Source organism: Oryctolagus cuniculus, chromosome 8 (assembly GCF_051225735.1).
Source record: "Oryctolagus cuniculus isolate XC-2025 breed Fujian yellow rabbit chromosome 8, ASM5122573v1, whole genome shotgun sequence".
Lineage (NCBI taxonomy): Eukaryota > Metazoa > Chordata > Mammalia > Lagomorpha > Leporidae > Oryctolagus > Oryctolagus cuniculus.
Window position 1 is genome coordinate 1,570,397 of NC_142874.1, and position 18,306 is coordinate 1,588,702.

Sequence of the window (18,306 nt, forward strand, 5' to 3'; positions counted from 1 at the left end):
TTCCATTCCTTTATTATCACTGGCATGGTTTGGCATCAGATGTTGTCACCTCTTTATATTCTTTGAAGGTTGGAATAAAAAGTGTGGTGCCAAAAGAAGAAATAGGAAATAAAATTTAAAGATAATATTAATAATATTTTATGAGGATAATGGTACCAGTAACTCAACTTTGACAAAAATGAATAAAAGCTTTATTATTTGATGTGATCCTTCAAGGTAGGGTGGACAGTGCACCTGGAAAGCTTTCTTTGAAGCAGTGCTGCTGTGAGGGGATGATTGGGCTACAGAAAAAAAGTACTCCAACCACTGGTTGGACTTCATCATCCAAGTGCAATTTGCTAGAATAAAGAGTGCAGGAAAAGGAAAAGCTAGAACATGGCTGTGCCTGAGATTGAGCTAATAACTGCCCCACACTCTAGTATTTGCAGCACAAATAGTCACTGTAAACTGTCATCATTTCTTCTTTGTAGTGTCTCCTGGATCATTTAACTGAGTAAAGCACATGTACCCCACACAGAAAAAACACAGTTCACTCCACACATTTTTTTAAAGTTTTACAGTTTATTAATTCTCATGAAAAATTCACAAAATCACCATAGATAAAGTCACTACAAAAACTTTACTCCTTCAGCTTTTTGCCAGCACTAACATTGGCTTTGGCAGTTCCCCTGAACTTCATCCTGTTGTTACACTCCTTTTGCTGTTGTGTTGAGATTTTTTTTCTCATACAGGCCATGTCTTTCAAGTCAATGTTTGGGTTCATTTTTCTTAACATAATCCAAGGAATCATAAATCATACCAAAGTCCATTGTCTTGCCACTGCCAAAATGGGTTCTAAATCCAAATACATAGATGACATCAGGAGTCATCTAGCATATTTTGGCTAGTTTTTCACAAATCTCTGTCTGTGGAGCAGTTGCCTTCCCAGAGTGGAGCACATCAGTGACCAGTTGTTCCCTCTGAAGTGGTCGGTTAGTTATGAACTTCCTGGTACAAATAGTACTGTGGCATTCATTATGTCAGCTGATCGTTACAAAAAGAAAAATGCTACTATATTGCTATAAATCTCAAATAAAATATAACTCAATTCAACTGAGACAAAAGGTATAAAGGGTGATACCTGGGGCTGGTGCTGTGGCACAGCAGTTAGTTTATTTATTTATTTATTGAATTTTTTGACAGGCAGAGTTAGAGAGAGAGAGAGAGAGAGAGAGAGAGAGAGAGAGAGAAAGGTCTTCCTTCCATTGGTTCACTCCCCAAGTGGCTGCTATGGCCAGTGCCTTGGGGCCAGTGCACTGTGCTGATCCAAAGCCAGGAGACAGGTGCTTTCTCCCGGTCTCCAATGTGGGTGCAGGGCCCAAGGACCTGGGCCATCCTCCACTGCACTCCCGGGCCACAGCAGAGAGCTGGACTGGAAGAGGGGCAGCTGAGACAGAATCCAGCGCCCTGACCGGGACTAGAACAGGGTGCCAGTGCTGCAGGCAGAGGATTAGCCTAGTGAGCCATGGCTCCAGCTGGCGCAGCAGTTTAAAGCCCTGGCCTGAAGTGCCAGCATCCCATATGGGCACTGGTTCTAATTCCGGATGTTCCTCTTCTGATACAGCTCTCTGCTATGCCCTGGGAAAGCAGTACAAGATGGCCCAAGTGCGTGGGCCCCTGCACTCATGTGGGAGACCTGAAGAAGCTCCTGGCTCCTGGCTTTGGATGGGCTCAGCTCCAGCAGTTGCAACCATCTGGGGAGTGAAGCAGTAGATGGAAGACCTCTCTCTCTCTGTCTCTACCTCTCTCTGTAATTCTGTCTTTCAAATAAATAAAATAAATCTTTAAAAAAGAGTGATACCTTATTCATAAAGTTACAGTCCACAAATAAGTTAAAATAGCTGTGAGTTTTTATATACTTTCACAGCAGTCTCATATTCACAAGAACTAATCTGATGAAAACAAGTTGATATTACAAATACAATACTATGACAGATAAATTTGGAATGTTCTTACTGTGAATGAACAGATCAAACATGGTAAAAAGTTTTATAAAATAAGATTCTACTAGTTAACCTTCAAGTACTAAGAAAAAAAATTTGTTGTTCCTCAAAACAAATTCTGTGCATGTTACAATCACTGGTAAGCATGCAATATTGAAATTATGGCAAAAATTAGAATACATATATATGATTGTACTTTGCATAATTCATGGAAGAATGGAATTAAAGATGTGTTTTGAAATCCATTTATAGTTTTTAATAGCATAAGTATTTCATACAAAATTTAAAAGTTTGTTGTATACATGGATTTCAAATTTCCATTTCCAGGGTCAGCACTGTGGCAGAGCAAATGGTGCCTACATCAAGAAATTGTGAAGGCAAAAAATAAATGAGCTATCACTGCATCTCAAGGATCTCAAAAACATAAAAAAACAAAGCAAACCCCAAACTAGTAGGAGAAAGAAATAATTAAAATTAGAGAAGAAATCAACAAAACTGAAACAAAAATATACAATATCAGCAAAATTAAGAGCTGGTTTTTTGAAAAAATAAAATTGATACACCATTGGCAGAACTAGCAAAAAAAAAGAAGACTCAAATTAATAAAATTAGAGATGAAAGAGGAAATGTAACAGACACCATAGAAATAAAAGTAATCTTCAGAAATTACTACAAAGAGCTGTATGCCAACAAACTAGGAAGCCTGGAAGAAATGGATAGATTCCTAGACACATGCAACCAACTGAAATTGAGCCGTGAACACATAGAAAACCTAATCAGACCTGTAACCAAGACAGAAATTGAATCATTAATAAAGGCCGTCAAAAAAAGAAAAACCTAGGACTGGATGGCTTTACTGCTGAATTCTACCAGACATTTAAAGAACTAACTCCAATTATTCTCAAGCTATTCAAAATAATTGAAAAGGAGGGAATTCTCCCAAGTTCTTCCTATGAACCCAGCATCACCTTAAATCCCTAAATCTGAAAAAGATGCAACTGAGAAAGAGAACTACAGACCAATTTCCCATGAACACAAATGCTAAAATTCTGTACAAAACTCTAGCCAAACAAGTCCAACAACACATCAGGAAAATAATTTACCCCAAACAAGTGGGATTTATCTATGGTATGTAGGGATGGTTCAATAATCAAAAATCAGTAGGAGCCAACATAGCGGATTGGAAGGCAGCTTACTGATAGTCCAGAAGACAGATTAATAAAAGTGAAGATAGTGTAGTGTCATGGAATAATTAAGGAAAAACAGCATAATTAGAGGGACACAGTGGACCTACGTGGAGGGCACAGGTACCCACAGCTTGGGACTCAAGCTGTTGAGAGCTCTGCACCAGTGCCGGAAAGAGAAGTGAGATGAAACCACAGTAGCCTGAGACACTGGTGGAAAAATGGCAGGAAGAGCCTAAAGGGAACAAGGCTTGAAGCCCCATGGGGGAATAAACACCAGCCTAACTAGTGGAGAGAAAAAATAAAAGGATGGTATGGACATGATTCTATCTCTCCAATCACCTTACAAAAGCCTGGGAGCTGATAGAGCAGACACCATTTTGGACATACATAATGCTGGGCCAGCTCGGGGCTGCACTCAGCAATCAGCAACAGAAAAACCTCACTCTGGTGGGGAGTAATAACAAGAGACTAAGACCTAATGAATGTGTGGAGCTTAAGAACTGGGACAGTGAAAAAACAACCTGAGGGTGTGTGGTATAACTGACAGTGTGGCTGAGATTTGAGTAGTCTTAGTGGGAGATGCCACAAGCATGGGCTGCACTGGCTTACAGGGAATCTGAGCTTACAGTGAGGACTGAACAGATCCTTTGTGTGGTCCTTGGGACAGAGCAGATAAATATTATACCCACTGGGGCTAGTGCTCAGGCACTGATTGCCACTAAGGAGATTTCAGCTGAGTGGAATTACTTCCCTCCTGAATAAAAAAAAAAGAGAGAGAGAGAAGATTTACCACATCAAACCTGGGTGTGTCACCTTTGGCACACCCTTAACCCTGAAGAACTGAACAGAGCTTTCTGTCCACACCCACCACAAACCTCTAGAGATTCAACAAAAGCAGACAGTCCACTTAATCTAGAGACATAGTATAACGAAAAAAGCCACCAGAGTGAGAAAAAAAGAAAACAAAGAATATCTCCACAATGCCAAACAACAAACACAAAAACTAAGGAAATAACAAGAAAGACATCGTGATGCTCCCAAATGAACATGACACTCCAATACAAGAATATGAAGATGATGAGATAGAAGAAATGGAGGATACAAAATTCAAAAAATTTATGATAACAACATTTAGAAGTTCTCAAAAACAAATGCATGAACTACAGAAATCCATACAGGACAGGACAGAAAATCTCATGAAAATGAAATCTTAAGGAGGAATCAAAATGAAATGAGGAATTCAATAGAACATGAAATTGAGATATTGAAGAGAAATCAAAATGAAATGAAGAATTCAATAGAACAAATGAAAAACACATTTGAGAGCCTTAAATCAGAATCCGTAGGTAGATGAGAGAATATCGAACTTAGAAGACAGAGCACAGGAAAGTATACAGTCAAACCTAAGAAAATAAGAGGAAATTAGAAATCTAAAAGATATTGTTGAGAATCTACAGGATACTATTTAAAAAATCAACATTCAGGTTCCAGGAGTTCCTGAAGGCATGGAGAGAGAGAAAGGATTAGAAGGCCTTTTTAGTGAGATACTAGCAGAAAACTTCCCCAGTTTGGAGAAGGAAAGAGACATCCAAATACAGGAAGCACATAGAAGCCCCAATAAATAAGACCAAAAGAGATCCTCATCAAGACACATTGTAATTAAACAACAAAGTGAAATATCATGAAAAGATTCTAAAATGTGCAAGAGAGAAACATCAGATTACTCTCAGAGGATCTCCAATTAGACTCACAGCAGACTTCTCATCAGAAAGCCTATAGGCAGGAGGGAATTGTGAGATATAGCCCAGGTACTAAGAGAAAAAAAAAAAACTGCTATCCCAAAATATTATATCCTGCAAAGTTCTCATTTGTGAATGAAGGTGAAATAAAGACCTTTCATAGCAAACAGAAATTGAAAGAATTTGTCACCACTTGTCCAGCCCTGCAAAAGATGCTTAAAGATGTGTTACACACAGAAACACAGAAACACGGTCATCAATATGAAAGAAGGTAAAGGAAGGAAACCTCACAGCAAAAGATCACAGGAAGTTCAAAGCATATGTTAGAAAATATCTTTGGGAAAATGGCAGGGCAAAGTTACTACTTATCAATAGTCACATTGAACGTTAATGGCCTCAACTCCCAGTTAAAAGACAAAGACTGTCTGAATGGATTAAAAAACAAAACTCATCTATTTGCTCCTTACAAGAAACACATCTTTCTAGCAAAGATGCATGCATACTGAAAGTGAAAGTTTGGAAAGAGATATTCCATGCCAACAGAAACCAAAAAAGAGCTGGCGCAGCCATCTTAATATCAGACAAAATAAACTTTAACACAAAAACTGTTAAGAGAGATGAAGAGGGTCAATATATAATGATAAAGGGATCAATTCAACAGGAAGATATAACTATAATAAATGTATATGCACCTGAATACAAGGCACCAGATTATTTAAAGATATGTTAAAGAATTAAAGGGAGACTTAGACTCCAATACAATAATATTGGGGGACATCAATACTCCACTTTCAGAAATAAACAAATCAACCTGACAGAAGATCAACCAGGAAACAGCAGATTTAATCAACACTATAGCCCAAGTGCATCTAACAGATATCTACAGTACTTTTCATCCTACACTTGAAGAATACACATTCTTCTCAGCAGTACATGGAACATAATCTAGGACTGACCACATACTAGGCCATAAAGCAAGTCTCAGCAAATTCAAAAGAACTAAAATCTTACCATGCATATTCTCAGACCACAGTGGAATGAAGCTGGAAATTATCAACTCAGGAATCCCCAGAGCGTATGCAAACATATGGAGACTGAAAAACATGATCCTGAATGAACACTGAGTCATAGAAGAAATCAAAAGGAAGATAACAACATAACACATCAAAGCTTATGGGATACAGCAAAAGCAGTGTTAAGAGGGAAGTTTATTGTGATAGGTGCCTACATCAAGAAATTGGAAAGGCAGCAAATAAATGAGCTTTCAATGCATCGCAAGGTTCTAGAAAAACTGCAGCAAACCAGACCCAAATCTAGTAGGAGAAGAGAAATAATTAAAATTAGAGAAGAAATCAACAGAATTGAATCCAAAATCATTACAAAAGATCAGCCTAAGGAAGAGCTTTTTTTTTAAATAAACAAAATTGACACCCCATTGGCCCAAATAACTAAAAAAAGAAAAGACCCAAATCAATAAGCAGAGATGAAAAAGGGAAATGTAACAACAGACATCACAGAAATTAAAAGAGTCATCAAAAGTACTACAAAGAGTTGTATGCCAGCAAACAAGGTAATCTATCAGAAATGGATAGATTCCTGGACACCCACAACCTACCTAAATTGAACCAGTAAGACATAGAAAACCTAAACATTCCCATAACTGAGACAGAAATTGAATCAGTATTAAAGGCCCTCCCAACAAAGAAAAGCCCAGGACTGGATGGATTCACTGCTGAATTCTACTAGACATTTAAAGAAGAACTGACTCCAATTCTCGTCAAACTATTCAGTACAAGCAAAAAAGAGGAAATACTCCCAAATTCTTTCTATGAGGCCAGCATCACCTTAATTCCTGAACCTGAAAAAGATGCAGCATTGAAAGAGAATTACAGACCAATATCCCTGGTGAACATAGATGCAAAAATCCTCAATAAAATTCTGGCCAATAGCATGCAACAACACATCAGAAAGGTCATCCACCCAGACCAAGTAGGATTTATCCCTGGTATGCAGGGATGGTTCAATGTGAGCAAAACAATCAATGTGATTCACCACGTTAACAGACTGCAGAAGAAAAGCCATATGATTATCTCAATAGATACAGAGAAAGCATTCGATAAAATTCAACACCCTTTAATGATGAAAACTCTAAGCAAACCAGGTATAGAAAGAACATTCCTCAATACAATCAAAGTAATTTATGCAAAACCCACGGCCAGAATGCGAAAAGTTGGAAGCATTTCCACTGAGATCTGGTTCCAGACAGAAATGCCCACTCTCACCACTGCTATTCAATATAGTTCTGGAAGTTTTAGCCAGAGCCATTTGGCAAGAAAAATAAATAAAAGGGATACAAATATGAAAGGAAGAAGTCAAACGATCCCTCTTTGCAGATGATAAGATTCTTTATTTAAGGAATCCAAAGAACTCTACTAAGAGACTGTGGAAACTCATAGAAGAGTTTGGCAAAGTAGCAGGATATAAAATCAAAAAACAAAAATCAACAGCCTTTATATACACAGGCAATACCACAGTTGAGAAAGAACTTCTAAGGTCAATCCCATTCAAAATAGCTACAAAAACTCGTCACTAGTCAAAGTGATCATTTTCAGTTCATAATTGATCATAATGATAGGACTGTCAAAAGGATCACATAAAGAAGACTAGTGTCTGTGAATACTAACTGATAGAATTAAAATGGAGAGAACAATCCAATATGGGAAGCAGGATACACAGCAGACTCACAGAATGGCAGATGCTCTAAACAGCACTCTGGCCTCAGAATCAGCACTTAAGGCATTCAGATCTGGCTAAAAAACCCATGAGAGTATTTCAGGCATGGAAAGCCAAGACACTGTGGCAAAATAAATAAATAAATAAATGGCCTAAATGAAAGATCTGTGAGTGAGATCCCAGCACAAAGAATGAGCTATCAAAGAAGGAGGTACCTTTCTCTGAAGGGAGGAGAGAACTTCCACTTTAACTATAGCCTTGTCTAAATAAGATCAGAGGTGGTTGGCTGGTGGCACGGCTCAATAGGCTAATCCTCTGCCTGTGGCACCAGCCCACCGGGTTCTAGTCCTGGTCAGGGCCCCAGATTCTGTCCTGGTTGCCCCTCTTCCAGTCCAGCTCTCTGCTATGGCCCAGGAGTGCAGTGGAGGATGGCCCAAGTGCTTGGGCCCTGCACCCATATGGGAGACTAGAAGCACTTGGCTCCTGGCTTGGGATCAGTGCCATGTGCCGGCCACAGTACACCGGCCGTGCAGCCATTGGAGGGTGAACCAATGGCAAAAAGGAAGACCTTTCTCTTTGTCTCTCTCTCTCTCTCTCTCACTGTCCACTCTGCCTGGTGAACTCTAGAGCTTCCATAGCCTTGGCAGCTCATGACAAGAGCCTCGAGTGATTACTGATATCATAAATAAGAGTGTCAATTGTTTAATCAACAACAGGAGTCACTGTGCACTTACTCCCCATGTATGATCTTTGTCCTTAATATGTTGTACTATGTCAATTAACGGTATAACTCTAACAAACAGTACATTGTATTTTGTGTTTCTGTGTGGGTTTAAACTGTTGAAATCTTTACTTAGTATATACTAAATTGATCTTCTGCATATAACCATAATTGAAAATGAATCTTGATGTAAATGGGATGGAAGAGGGAGTAGGAGATGGGACAGTTGTACGTGGGAGGGAAGTTATGGGGGGAAAAGCCACTATAATCCAAAAGTTGTACTTTGGAAATTTATATTTATTTAATAAATGTTTAAAAAAAGAAGAAGTAGAGAGACAGAGAGAGGGAGAGAGAGAGAGAGACGAAAGAGAGAGAGGGGTCTTCCCTCTGCTGGTCCGCTCCCTATATGACCACAATGGCTGGAGCTGTGCTGATCTGAAGCCAGGAGTCAGGAGATTCTTCCAGGTTTCCCAAGAGGGTTCAGGGCCCCAAGCACTTGGGCCATCCTCTACTGCTTCCCCAGACCATAGCAGAGAGCTTGATCAGAAGTGGAGCAGCCAGGACTCGAACTTGTATCCATATGGGATGCTGGCACTGCAGGCGGTGGCTTTACCAGATATGCCAACAGCACTGGCCCCAAGATCAGAAAATTTCTTCACAAATACCCAGTATAGTTGAACTTTCAATAAAAATGAATAAAAGGTTTTTAAATGTGCATGAGAGAGACACTAGATTGCCAACAATTACACTAATCACTGATTTCTTATTAGAAATCTTAAAGGCTGAAAAATAAATGGAGAAACATAGTCAAAGAAAAAAATGAAAGTAAAAAGCAACAAAGAAACATTACTGTCAATGCAGAATATTTTATCAAATAAGCTGTCTTTTATAAATGAAGGTCAAGGCTGGCGCCATGGCTCACTAGGCTAATCATCCGCCTGCGGCACTGGCACCTGGGTTCTAGTCCCAGTCGGGGCGCCAGATTCTGTCCCAGTTGCCCCTCTTCCAGGCCAGCTCTCTACTGTGGCCTGGGAGTGCAGTGGAGGATGGCCCAAGTCCTTGGACCCTGCACCCACAGGGGAGACTAGGAGAAGCACCTGGCTACTGGCTTCCAATCAGCTTGGTGCACCAGATGCAGCTCGCTGGTCGCGGCAGCCGTTGAAGGGTAAACCAATGGCAAAAGGAAGACCTTTGTCTGTGTCTCTCTCTCTCACTGTCCACTCTGTCTGTCAAAAAAGTTTTTAAAAAGTATAAATGAAGGTTAAGTTCTTGAGCTCCAAGAAATTCAGCAGTAAAACTAATAATCTAGTTAAAAATGGCCAAAGGACATTAACAGAAATTTTTCCAGAGGGGAAATTCAAATGGCCAATAGATATTTGACAAAATGCTCAGAATGGCTATCCATCAGGGAAATGCAAATACAAATAAAAATGAGTTTCTATCTCACCCCAATTAGAATGGCTCCCTGACAAAAATTAATCATCAAGAAATGGTGACTAGGATGTGGTAAAAAGGTACCCTAATCCACTCTTGGTGGGAATATAACTTGTTTAGCCACGTGGCAAGACAGTATGGAAATATCTCAGAAATCTCAATATAGGCCTACCAAATGACCTAGCAATTCCAGTCCTGGGAATTTATTCAAACAAAATGAAATTAACAAATGAGACTTGTCTGTACTTCCATGTTCACTGCAGCTCAATTTGAAGTACTTAAATTATAGAATCAACCCAGATATCCACCAACTAATGACTTGATAAAGAAATTAGTATGTATATACACGTCAGAAGACTGTTCAGTAATAAAAGATGAAATCCTGTCTTTTCAACAAAATGGGTGCAACTGGAAACCATTATATTTAGTGAAATAGGCCAGTCCCCAGAAGACAGACATCATATGTTTACCCTGGTCTGTGTTAATTAACAAACATTTAAGATTGTAATATTTCAGAGTGAAAATAAAATGTTTAGATTCCATGATTGCTTGCATCCCTTGTCTTTTCTGGTGAGGAAGTTTCATTTTTTTTCCTTCTAGTATTGAACTCTTTACTTAGTACAGGTCTAATATTCGGAAATGTTTGTCACATTTTGCTCATATTTAGACTTCTGTGTAACTGCAGTATTCACACATTTTATTTGTTGAATATTATCATACATGGTGAATTAAGCCTGTGAATATAGAGTGGATTCAAACTATCTCTTTGACACATTGATGAAGACATGACTGAGAGGGAAGAGTATTGAAGGAGCAGGGTGTCGAGGGAAGTGTGATTGTCTTCTTGGATCTGTACCTATGAACTACCTAAAATCTGTCCTCATTGTTTTCATAAAAATTTTAATAGGAAAGGAAAAATAAATGATGCAACCAAATCTGGACTTTGTGATAAATTCCACTGTGGAAACCTATGGCTTCCATTGTTTTATGTCAGTCTTGTTAAAAGATGAGATAGGGCATGTACAGGTTTGTATGGATGTAGACAAGATCTTATGGCTGGCGCTGCGGCTCACGTGGCTAATCCTCCACCTGCAGCACCGGCACCCCAGGTTCTAGTCCCGGTTGGGGTGCCAGATTCTGTGCCGGTTGCTCCTCTTCCAGTCCAGCTCTCTGCTGTGGCTTAGGAGTGCAGTGGAGGATGGCTCAAGTGCTTGGGCCCTGCACCCACATGAGAGACCAGGAGGAAGCACCTGGTTCCTGGCTTTGGATTGGCACAGTGCGCCGGCTGCAGCGCACCAACCGTAGAGGCCATTTGGGGGGTGAACCAATGGAAAAAAGACCTTTCTCTCTGTCTCTCTCTCTCACTGTCTAACTCTGCTTGTCCAAAAAAAAAAAATCTTATGTTAGGATATAGGAAATGTCACTCACAGAATCAAACAATAAAAGCTATTTAAGGAGCCCAAAATTGTGGCTCAGTGGGTTAAGGTTCTTCATGGGATGCCAGCATCCCATATGAGCACTAATTCAAGTTCTTGCTGCTCCACTTCTGATCCAGATCCCTTCTCATGTGCCTGGGAGAGCAGTAGGGGATGGCCAAAGTACTGGGACACTGCCACACGTATAGGAGACCTTGATGGAGTTCCAGTTTTCAGGATTCAATCTGATCCAGCCTTGGTTATTTCAAGAATTTGGATAGTGAACCAGTGGAAGATCTTTCTCTCTCTCTGTCTCTGTCTCTGTCTCTGTCTCTCTCTCAAATCTACTTTCCAAATAAATAAGATAAATAGTAAGAACAAAACTATTCAAATGCAGCTGCACACAATTCTGCTGAATTTGATGCTATTATTGCTGTTCCGAATGCATGCATTGGTTTGTTATCCAGAAACCCAAACCTTAAAGAAGCCATGAAACCAAGCAATAATGACAAATGATGTTGGCTACATGCCAATAATTTTTTCTAAGCAAGCATTGGCATCTAGATATATTGTAACCAGACTAATAACTCTATCAATGGGCCATAACAACTAGTATAATTATAAGATCAACCTTTAAGGTAATGCTGGAACTCTAATGTCAGCCATGGGTATTTTCATTGCAAATAAGTGGTCACTGAATTAACATATTCTCAAATAAGGCAATATCTTTTAAAATCTAATGCATTGGCTGGTGCTGTGGTGCAGTGAGTTAAAGCCCTGGCCTGAAGTGCTGGCATCCCATATGGGCGCTGGTTCTAGTCGCAGAGCACCACTTCTGATCCAGCTCTCTGCTATGGCCTGGGAAAGCTGTGGAAGACGGCCCAAGTCCTTGGGTACCTGCACCCATGTGGGAGACCTGGAAGAAGCTCCTGTCTCCTAGTTTCAGATCAGCACAGCTCCAGTGTTTCAGTCATCTGGAGAGTGAACCAGTGGATGGAAGACCTCTATGTCTCTACCTCTCTCTGTAACTCTGTCTTTCAAATAAATAATTAATAAATCTTAAAAAAAATCTAATGCATTAAAATTTCATAATCCATCTGGACCAAAATTACATCAAGTGTGTTCTGGGGTCTTGAGCTACAATGATACTGCTACAGACACCAATATCACCTTTGCTACCTCTGCATTGCCCAAAAGCCACTGAATATATGAGGACTACAGGGACCAGCGCTATAGCATTTAGGATATGCATCTGCCTGTAGCATCAGCATTCTATATGGGTGCAGTCTGAATATTGGCTGCTCCAATTTTCATTCAGCTTCCTGCTAATAATTGGGAAAGCACTGGAAGATAGCACAATACCTTGGGCACCTATATATACTAGGAGTCTGGGAAGAAGTTCCTGGCTCCTCTCTTCAGATTTGTTCACCTCCAGTCACAGCAGTCATTTGGGGAGTGAAACCGAATGTGGGATTTTTCAAATGATGAGACAGGACACGGGAGCATCCATTCTAATAGTGCACTTCTGGATAGCTATGTGCTTTTACTTTTATTTAGAGGGTACTAGCAAATCCACAAGACAGCAGGCATGTAGGCAAGGTTATACATCAACTTAAGGATAGGAGAAAAGGAATTTGGTCTGGTGGTCCAACATAGGGATCAGAGCTGCATTGCATATCTTCTGAGACAGGCCCATATAGTCGCTTGTGCTAATTTAGAAACTCCAGAAAACACTCCAGGTACCAATTAATATCCATTAGCCCCCGCCGCTCCTGCTGTCTCATTCCTCTGGGGCAGGTGTGCCCATCCATGGTCTGTTTTGACTTGAGCAGAAACTGTGGCCATGCTTCTAATTTTGGGGAGGGATGGGTGTGCCTGGATGAGAGGCATTTATGCAGCATCAATACATCCCCCACTTTCTTTATTTTAAGCATGAATTTTAAGTTTTGGGATACTAGGTCAGATATTCAAGAGATGTGACATGGACCAGACATACACAGGATGAGGATCCTAATAATAGCACAAAGGGAAACAGCCAGTGCATCCAGGATCCCAATTGCCAACATTTAGATTTAACATTTAAATTAGAAAGTTCATTTTGATGTTATCAATTTCCTTTTGAATTAAATTAGAATTAGTTGAGATGTTCAAACATCACATCCAATGTGATGTTTAAGTAGTAAATAATCAATACCAGAACAATTTTGTAGAATACCTTTCTGAACTTGACTTAATTCTGATGTAATATTAAATAAGGCAGTAGAAATGGCATCAGCAGATTTTTATATAGTACAGGCAAGCTCCTCTAGGAAGAAGGGTGAGAACAATTCTAAAACCAGGAGAGCAACACAGGATTATCTGTAGGTATGTTGCCTCAGGAGTAACAGTCATTAAACAGTAAGATCCAACAGAGAAGGGAAAACATAACATAATGATTAACAATATCAAAGTAGAATTGTATGTAATTTGTTTTTTTATATTTTTTATTTTTTTAAAGATTTATTTTATTTATTTGAAAGACAGAGTTACAGAGAGAGGTAGAGACAGAGAGAGAGGTCTTCCATCTGCTGGTTAACTCCCCAGATGGCCACAATGGCTGGAGCTGTGCTGATCTGAAGCCCGGAGCCAGGAGCTTCTTCCCAGTCTCCCACATGGGTGCAGGGGCCCAAGGACTTGGGCTGTCTTTTACTGCTATCCCAGGTCATAGCAGAGAAATGGATCAGAAGAGGAGCCGCTGGGACTAGAATCAGTGCCCATATATACTTCAGGCCAGAGCGTTGACCTGGTGTGCCAAAGAGCCAGCCCCTGTATGTAATTTGAACAAAAATAGTGGTAAGTAAAGTCTCAGGAATCTATAGTGTACTCTTTTTTAAGAAAGCTTTTCTTTAATAAATATAAATTTCATATACAGCTTTTGGAATATAACAGTTCTTCCTCCATACCCTCCTTCTCACTCCCAATCCCGTCCCACCCCCTATTCCTTCTCTCATCCCATTCTTCATTAAGTTTCATTTTTAATTCTCTTTATATTCAGAAGATCAACCTATACTAAGTAAAGATTTTAACAGTTTGCACCCTCGGAGACACGCAAAGTATAAAGTACTGTTTGAAGACATTTTTTATCATGAATTCTCATAGTACAACTGATTAAAGACAGAGGTCCTACAAGGGGAGCAAGTGCACAGTGACTCCTCTTGTTGATTTAACAATTGACATTTTTTATTTATGACATCAGTGATCATCCTCGGCTCTTGCCCTGAACTGCCAAGGATATGGAAGACTTTTGAGTCCACAAATTCTGTCTTTATGTAGTCATGACCATAAGCAAAGTGGAAGTTCTCTCATCTCTTCAGAGAATTGTACCTCCATTTGGTGATCCCTTCTTTCCATTGGGATCGCACAGAGATCTTTCATGCAGGCCATTTTTGTGACATTGTCTTGATTTCAATGTCTGAAATGCTCTCATGGGCTGTTTAGCCAGATTCGAATGTCTTATGGGCTGACTCTGAGGCCAGAGTGCTGTTAAGGGAATTTGCCATTCTATGAACCTGCTGTGTGTCCTCCTTCCCATGTTGGATTAAGCTCTCCTTATTATTCATTGATATTAGCAGATACTTGATCTTATTTGTATGATCCTGTTGACATTTATTCCTATTTTTATGATCAGTTATGTATTGAAATGATCACTTTAACTAGTAAGATGACATTAATACCTCCAACTTAATAGGATTTGGAGTCCCATAGCAGTTTATAATTTACCTTTAGGGGTAAGTCTGAGGCAACATATGCCAAATAGTACATCTCATCTTTCTCTTATTCCCCCTCTTATTTTTACAGGGGTCAATTTTCAATTGGACTTAAACACCTAAGAATAATTCTGTGTCTAGTAAAGAGTTCAACCAATGGTATTAAGTATAAAAAAATAATAAAATAATAAGCTGCTCCTTGACAATCAGAACAAGGAGTGATCAAGTCATTGCTTCGCATTGTGTCTGTTTCACTTCTATAGGTTTCCTTTAGGTGCTCAGTTAGTTGTCACAGATCAGGGAGAACATATGATATTTGTCCCTTTGGGACTAGCTCATTTCACTGAGTGTGATATTTTCCAGATTCCTCCATTTTGTGGGCAATGACCTTAATTCATTTTTAACCACAGTATAGTATTCTATAGAGCACATATTCCATAATTTCTTTATCCAGTCTTCTGTTGATGGACATTTAGGTTGATTCCATGTCTTAGCTATTGTGAATTGAGCTGTAATAAACATGGAGGTCCAGATAGCTTTTTATTTACCACTTTAATTTCCCTTGGGTAAATTATGAGGAGTGGGATGGCTGGGTTGTATGGTAGGACTATATTCAGGTTTCTGAGGAATCTCCAAACTGTCTTCCATAGTGGTTTTACCGGTTTGCATTCCCACCAACAATGGATTAGGGTACCTTTCTCCCAAGTTCCTTGCCAGCATTTGTTGTTTCTAGATATCTGTATGAAAGCCATCCTAAATGGGGTGGCGTGAAACCTCACTGTGGTTTTGATTTTCATTTCCCTGATGGCTAGTGTTCCTGAACATTTTTTCACATGTCTGTTGGCCATTTGGATTTCCTCTCTTGAAAAATATCTGTTTAAGTCCTTGGCCCATCGCTTAAGTGTGCTGTTAGTTTTGTTGTTGTGGAGTTACTTGATCTCTTTGTAGATTCTGGTTATTAATCCTTTATCAGTTGCACAGTTTGAAGATAATTTCTCCCATTTTAATGTTTGCCTCTTTAATTTTCCAACTGTTTCTTTTGAAGTACAGAAACTTCTCAATCTGATGTAATTCCAGTTGTTAATTTTGGTTTTGGCTGCCTGTGCCTCTGTTGTTTCAGCTTCATTTTTTCTAGATTAGAAATGAAAAAGGAAATGAAACAACAGACAACACAACAATAAAAAAATCATCAGAAATAACTACAAAGAGTTATATGCCAGCAAACTGAGAAACCTAGCAGAAATGGATAGATTCCTGGACACATACAACCTACACAAATTGAACCCTGAAGACACAGAAAACCTAAACAGACCTATAACCAAGATGGAAATTGAATCAATAATAAAGGCTCTCTCAACAAAGAAAAGCCCAGGAGTGGTTTGATTTACTGCTGAATTCTACCAGACATCTAAAGAAGAACTAACCCTGGGGCCAGCCCTTTGGCATAGTGGGTAAAGCTGATGCCTACAGTGCCGGCATCCCATATGGGTAGTGGTTTGAGTCTTGGCTGTTCCATTTCTGATCCTCTCTCTGCTGTGACCTGGGAAAGCAGTGGAGGATGGCCCGAGTCCTTGGGCCTCTGCACCTGCTTGGAAGATGTGCAGGAAGATCCTGGCTCCTGGCTTTGGATCAGCCTGGCTCCAGCCTTTGTGGACAATTTAAGAGTGAACTGGCAGATGGAAGACTTCTCCCTCTCTGCCTCTCCTTCTCTCTCTGTGTAACTTTGACTTTCAAATAAATAAATAAAGTGACTTGATCAGCATAGCCCTGACTGTTAATGAACAACTTAATACATTATCCCTCTTAGTAGTTTTTTTTTGTCTGTTCTACTTAATATGTCTGGTTTAATTATGTAATTAATACACAGTTATTAAGTGTTGAAATTTAACTGAAATGTGATCCCTGTTAAACATAAGAGTGGGAATAAGAGAGGGAAGAGATGTATAATTTGGGACATGCTCAAGCTGACCTGCCCCAAATGGTAGAGTTAGAGACATACCAGGGGATTCCAATTCAATCCCATCAAGGTGGCATGTACCAATGCCATCTCACTATTCCAAGTGATCAATTTCAGTTCACAATTGATCATAATGAAAGGACTAAGAGTCAAAGGGAGCACATAATCAAGTCTAGTACCTGCTAATACTGACCGATAGAATAAATAAAGGGGAAAGTGATCCAACATGGGAAGCGAGATACTCAGCAGACTCATAGAATGGCGGATGTCCTAAACAGCACTGTGGCCTCAGAATCAGCCCTAAAGGCATTCGGATCTGGCTGAAAAGCCCATGAGAGTATTTCAGGCGTGGAAAGCCAAGACACTCTGGCAAAAAAAAAAAAGAACAAAACAAAACAAAAAAAAAACACCTAAATGAAAGATCTCTGTGAGTGAGATCCCAGTGGAAAGAACAGGTCTTCAAAGAAGGAGGTACCTTTCTCTGAAGGGAGGAGAGAACCTCCACTTTGACTATGAACTTGTCTAAACAAGATAAGAGTCAGAGAACTCAAAGGGCTTCCATAGCCTTGGAAACTCATGACTGGTGAAGAGGGAGATTACTGATGCCATAAACAGGAGTGTCAATTTGTTAAGTCAACAACAGGAGTCACTGTGCACTTACTCCTCATGTAGGATCTCTGTCCTTAATGTGCTGTACATTGAGACTTAATGCTATAACGAGCACTCAAACAGTATTTTTCACTTTGTGTTTCTATGGAGGTGCAAACTGTTGAAATCTTTACTTAATGTATACTAAACTGATCTTCTATTAAAAAAAAAAGAAGAAATTATCAATTCCCAACTTGACTCTCACTGGGATTAAACATGACAATAGGTCTGATCTGATTTCATCATCATTTAAAAAATCATCTATTATTTTTCACTTTATGTTTCTGTGTGGGAGCAAACTGTTGAAATCTTTACTTAATGTATGCTAAACTGATCTTCTGTATATAAAGAGAATCGAAAATGAATCCTCATGTGAATGGAAGGGGAGAGGGAGTGGGAAAGGGGAGGGTGCGGGTGGGAGCGACGTTATGGGGGGGCAAGCCATTGTAATCCATAAGCCGTACTTTGGAAATTTATATTCATTAAATAAAAGTTTAAAAAATGCCCCAAAAAATTTAAAAAGAAAAATTAACCCCAATTCTCAAGTTATTCAAAACAATCGAAAGAGAGGGAATCCTCCCAAATTCATTCTACAAAGCCAGCATCACTTTGATTCCTAAGCCTGAAAAAGATGCAACAGAGAAAGAATTGTAGACCAATTTCCCTGATGAAAATAGGTGCAAAAATCCTCAAGAAAATTCTAGCCAATCAAATCCAACAGACCACCAGACAGATCATCCACCC

The 18,306-nt window shown here is 39.5% G+C and overlaps 1 pseudogene; it reads right to left on the bottom strand.

The window, feature by feature from the left end:
- Positions 1-619: 619 nt before the first annotated feature.
- LOC138848174 (small ribosomal subunit protein eS24-like) lies at positions 620-10,607 on the bottom strand (annotated as a pseudogene).
- Between the last annotated feature and the right edge of the window lie 7,699 nt (positions 10,608-18,306).